Genomic DNA, 5,943 nt, shown 5'->3' on the forward strand with positions numbered 1-5,943 from the left:
GGAAGTAATCTCCTTCTGAAGATTAACTGGCAATTTAGTCCTAGAATAAGGACTAAAGCATTCTTCATCAGTTGTTTCCTGAAGGCTAATATACAAAACTCTTCCGAAACAAAGCTGTGTACTGTCCCATTCCTGATGAATCACCTGAACAAAATCAGGTGATATAAAAATATATTTTATTTAAAAGAATTATGTCATGGGAACGGCCCTGCAAAAAGTCTCCAGCTTAATTGGTCTTGAAAATTTATAGTTATGGCATCCCTGTCCATGTAACTGACTTCCAAAAAAGAATCTTGTACTTTAGATTAGTCACACAGTTCATTAATACAGTCGTTTTTCTTCAGTAATCATAGAAATCAACTTCTACCTTAAGAATGTATCTGTATCATAAGGGCCAAATCAGAAGTACTTTGGACCAGAGATATACTGATATCTTTTGAGCATCACCCAAATCCTAACATTGGTTTATTATTTCCGGTCAGTTTGACAGTTAGGTATTCTCTTTAGATTGTCACAAAAAAATTTACAGGCAAATATTAAACATCTCAGTTGTATTTCCTCCAACCAGAATCACTCCCCAGTGCTCATAGGCTTCTTGCCCGGAATATTAGCAAAATCTAGTTTATTACAATGCTATTTTAATAATCTTAAAGGCTCTGGGGTTTATCTGTGGATTCTCTGCAATTACTCAGAAAGCTATTTAAATAAAAACAGCTCAAAAAATTGCAAGAAAGGAAGAAAGAGAAGCAATAGTAGTCCAGGCATACGAAGTGGCTTTCTGAAGTAGGTAGTGACAGTGCTTTTAACAATCTCTTTTGATAAATTTATTGTTACATGTGTTCATGACTGATGCAGTTACTGGCACAGAAAAGGCAGTGATGATGGACTCTGCCTTTTATAAAAGGCACCTACCAGGCATGTGATGTCCAGTTCTATGTAGTAGATAAATTCACAGAGCATTGAGTGTATAGCTAACATCTTGGGTTAATTCTCCTCTTCCCTTGAAGGCAACTCAAATTTAAAGAAGGCTATCTTCGTTATCTAAAACCTTGTTTTGGGCCTGGGTGAAAATACTCTCTAGATTTTCTGCTGAAGCTGTCGATTCTGCAGCAATTAAATTCTCATACTACTGAATGGACAGAAGGACCATGATGATCAGCAGCTATTGTTCCCACGTGAAAGAGAAATCAAAGATTTTTACTTTACTCCTTTGACTCATTGCACTTTTCACTAAAGGCAAACATACATAGCCCACCCTTGAATAAATGGCAGAAGCATGTTTGAGGGGAAGGCTCTGATCTCAGTCTCATGGCAGCTCTCTTTCTTGGCCTGTGCCTCCTCTGTGGGGATCAGACTGGAGAGCGCTCTGCTGAATGTACTGGCAGGTTTGCTCTGTCTGTCTGTCTGGTGTCTCTGACTTGTCCAAACAACTCTGTCAGCAGCCAAGGTGCTTAAGTCAAAGCTTTGTCTTTTGTTTTCAGACATCAAAGGATCAGTATTGTACTCCTTAACATGATGTCTGCCTACAGCAATATACCGTAATCATTTGTTGTACCTGATCCTTATTTTTTTTCTGCTTTTATTTTCTACTGTTTAGTGATGATATTACTGTTACATTTCACTGAGTTTTGTTAGAAAAACCCAACAGCTTCTGAATTACTCAGGTACCAAATTAAAGATGACCACAAAAGTATCTAAATATTTAGATACAAGAGTATCTAAAACAATACAGTAAAATGTGTTATTTCAGTTTCTGAATCTTAAAAAACAATTTCCATTAACTAAAAATCCATTCAAAGATACACACCTTGTGCAAGCAGAATTTAATAAGAAAATGCTAATAGTAACACTAGCAGATAAAACAGATGCGTACAGGGGCAAAAATAAAAACACTATTTTTTAGAAAAAGGCTAGGTAATTTAGAAATTAATCAAAACTTTACCAAGCACAGAAGAAAAAGCAATTAATATCAATCTGTTTTGTATTGCTTTCAGCGAGGTCAAGATTTTAATATTTTGTTTGCCCTTTTCCTTCACTTTGGCTTTATTCAGACTTGTTCATCCTGATTCAAAACATATTTAACTTTCTGTCATTGAAACCTAAAGCCGGGATTACTTGAAGGACATGTTTGAATGCTTTCCCTAAATCATACCTTTGCCAAATATCCCAGTTTAATCACATTGTTTTTCTCAAGGAATGTTCACTCTTTAACTACAATCTCCTGGATTTGTGTAGTCAAGGAAGAGTTTTAGCTGCAAGATTTGTTCTATGTTTCCTTCAGTAAACACCCTATCTTTGCAGCTGTGGATAAAAACTAGAAAACATGACTTAAAAAGCCCATAAAGGCACAATTTCAGAAAAACAAATAAAAATAACCTCAAAGGATTCTTTTTACAGCTCCTCCTTTTGACCTAACCTCCAATTTACGAAGGTAGCAAAATTTAAGATATTCTTTTACCTTATGCAGTCTTCTTATCCACAAACTGAAACATGCTTGATTTTTGAACACGTGTAATTCTTTTTAATGTGATAGGAATATTCAAAATGACCAATAGTTGAACAGTTTGTAAATCTTACATTTTTTATAGATTAAAGGAAAAAAGGTGAGTTTTATGTATTTTTTTTACAGTAACATGCTTGTTTAGACCTTTCTATATACTGTTTTAAAATACAGTTCCCACAGGAGCGTCCTTCTTCTATCCTTATATTTTTCTTCTGTCACTGACATAATATTTTCACCTCTTTTGGGGTGAAGTTAAATTCATACTGACACATCTAAACATAAATATTTTCTCAGGAATCTCAGCAAATCTCAGATAAGATGAAGAAGCTATGTTTAACTATTGGAACATTTTTACAAAAGCTCATTCTCCACTGTAAGTTTCCCTGAGGATCCCTGAAAACAATTACTTCTTCACCCCCTTCCTAATATATTTTTCAATAACTGCAATTCTGATTCATTACTAATTAACATCTTGAATTCAAGATTTTTTTTTTTCTAAAATGTGTGCTCAAGCTCAAGTACAACTATGTGATATGATGTAAAATTAATCCCTGTGGATTGTTAGTATAATTTAGTATTGGAGGGGATTAATCTGGTCCAACTTAGAATTTTTTGAATTTAGACACCATGTCTAAGTCAATTGTTTAGAATCCCTCAGTATCCTATGAGGAAATCAGGTAGCTCCAGACACTCCAGACACCTTCTACTGTAGGGCAGGTATCTTATGCAGAACAGATAGCAATGCCTCTCTCTCTCACTGTGGTGATATATGGATGACCAGCAAAAAGCAGATGATTTCTAGGTTCAACATCAAGAGCACTCTGAACAACGTTCTTCTTCTGTTCTGTATCCCAGCACTGGCAGCAGCATCACTTTCTAGCTGTTCTCTGGCAGTTCTACCCGCTGTCTTCCCTGTGGGCCAGCAGCTCCCAGCTCCACCCCTGCCACGGGGCCATGCTTGTCTCTGCCAGCTGCCAAGTGAGAAACTCACTGCATCAGAGGAGCAACTTGCTGTATATGACAATGGGATAACAGACTGTTCTGCTTCTCAGCAGCTATCAGTGGTCCCTAAGGAGACTGGGGAAATTACGGAGGGACCAAGAGAGAACGAGAAGGAAAAAGCCTCAAGAGAAATAGAGAAACGCAAATAGAACAGCTGCAACAGAAGAAACACATAAAACCTAATACTGTGTAGGTGTAAAATTAAAACAAGATGATTCATAAAGAACTGTGGAGGGAAGAGACTGTTGGGACAAAGAGGAGATATAATTCAGAATTAAATTTTTTGGGAGACTTGAATTGGTCTTTGCACAGCCTGGCAAGTGAACAGTTAAACTGGTTCTCTTGAATAACCTATATAGTGACATTTGTTTCCATAAATTATTCACTGAATACTGACAAATAACAAACTCATTTGTTTTAACTGGCTTTCAAGCAAAAAAAAGGTGAAATTTTCAATACATTATTCAAACAGCTGGAGTTCAGATATGTTTTTATGTATGTCAGCCACAAATACACTTGAGGTGTTATTAGATGGCAAGTGTGATAAACCGGACATTTGCTTTGCATCAAATGCTATTGATTACTGAGCTCAGAGGGCCGTTGTCTGCTGAAAATGTGGAGTATTTGAGCTTTTGCCAGTTCCTTGTTGCTGAGCAACAGAATTTGTCCCTTCCAGTTTCTAGTGTGTATGTAGCTTGTACATATGGATTAAGTTGAATGTAGAATGAAAACTACCTTAACTATTTAATGACTGTATATCGTATTCCCTTTATTTAAAAAGTAAGAGCTGCCAAGCAGTACATTTTCATGCAGTTTGGCTATGTATAGGATGTGTTTGTCTGGGGGCAGACAGAAGCAAAGCTGCCCTCTCGAAGATGGGGAACAGGGAGATGAAGAGTCCTTGTGCTGATCAGGGAGGGACTCAAAGCCAGAGCTCAGCCCCACAACAGCCTAGTAAGGCGTAGGACAGACAAGACCAACCAAAGGCATGAGTCATACACTGATGGCAATGGAGCAGGTCCAAAGTTCAGTCACGATGTCAGGCTGCATGCTCCAGTGGACCAAGTCTGGGCACGGCTGTGGACCTCTGTACGGTTCCAGCTCAGTGGGACACATGGGGGGGCAAGGCAGGACTTGTGGGGAGCCGAAACCTGGCCCTGCAGCAGTCTGACTGGGGCAGAGATTGACAGCCATGGGATTCTGGGCCTGAGGAAGGCGGGAGAGCCATGAAACGAGGCTAAGGATATTCTGGGCTGCTGGTGCCCCAGGACTCCTGCAACAGGGTACGTAAACAACTTTAGTGAGAATCACACTCCCAGATTATTTCATAATACAGAATTTCTGGACAAAATACAAAGATTTTTTACTACTTTCATGCAGTAATTTTTTTTATTATTATTTTTAATCTGTAATGACCTGTGCAAATAAAAAAAAATTAATATTCATCGATGATGAGAATGTTTTTCACAAGGAGCTGTCAGTAGTATGTCACCACTGCAGGAAAATGAGAACATTTTTTTAAGATCCACATTTGGGTGAAATTGGGATTCACATAGCAGTGCTAAAATTATTTTGACCTTTTCATCAGTCGCTTTAAAATGTCAGAAGTTTTCAACTGACTCCACAAAGCACCTTTAGTTCCATTAAGCACCTGTTTTGTATCTGCTATTTTATGTTTTGAATTCCAATAGCTGTGTGTTAATTAACACAACAAAAAGTGACTTTCCTCATATTTCCAAATGGAAAGCCAGAGGTAAAATCAAAGTCATTTGTGTTTGAGGATAGTGGAACCCAGTGAACCCAGCTTCCAACTAATTTAGTTCCAATTAAATCCACATTGTTTAATTAGATCATATTCATGGCTCACTGATGAAATTCTATAGAAAACAGAACTAAGAAACAGTCATGTTGGATCGAGTTACTCGTATCTTAAAGATTTTTTTGGTCAAATGGTCAAACTCTTTAATTCTAGTTATTCCAATCATAATCTTACTGGTGTCAACTTGCCATCTGAAAAATTGGTAGTTGTAAAGATGAAAACTTTTCTAGATACTGAATTTGATAACTGAAGAGAAACACTGATTGAAGTTTAAATTCTGAAAACATATAGTAGATTTTCTTTAGGAGATAAGGTGGGTCCATGAAATGCTGGTCAGGGTTTTCTATAGATTCAATGTGGTCTGTATCAATACCTAACTGGTCTATATATTGCCCCTTTCAATAATAGTGTTATGTGTGTGTGACATCTAAATTTACAGAATGATTTGGTAGAAGAAAGTTGTCAACTGAAAGGTTTCTCTATAAAAAAGTGCATTTTCAGGATCAAAACTTGAGGTTACTGAGGGTAACTATAAGGCAGTGGTTACGCAAATGAAAAACGCTGTTTAGTTTTTAATTTCTTGAAAGCTGCAAGTCTTCCATACCTCCATGTTGCATTA

This window comes from Meleagris gallopavo, chromosome 1, assembly GCF_000146605.3.
Source record: "Meleagris gallopavo isolate NT-WF06-2002-E0010 breed Aviagen turkey brand Nicholas breeding stock chromosome 1, Turkey_5.1, whole genome shotgun sequence".
NCBI lineage: Eukaryota > Metazoa > Chordata > Aves > Galliformes > Phasianidae > Meleagris > Meleagris gallopavo.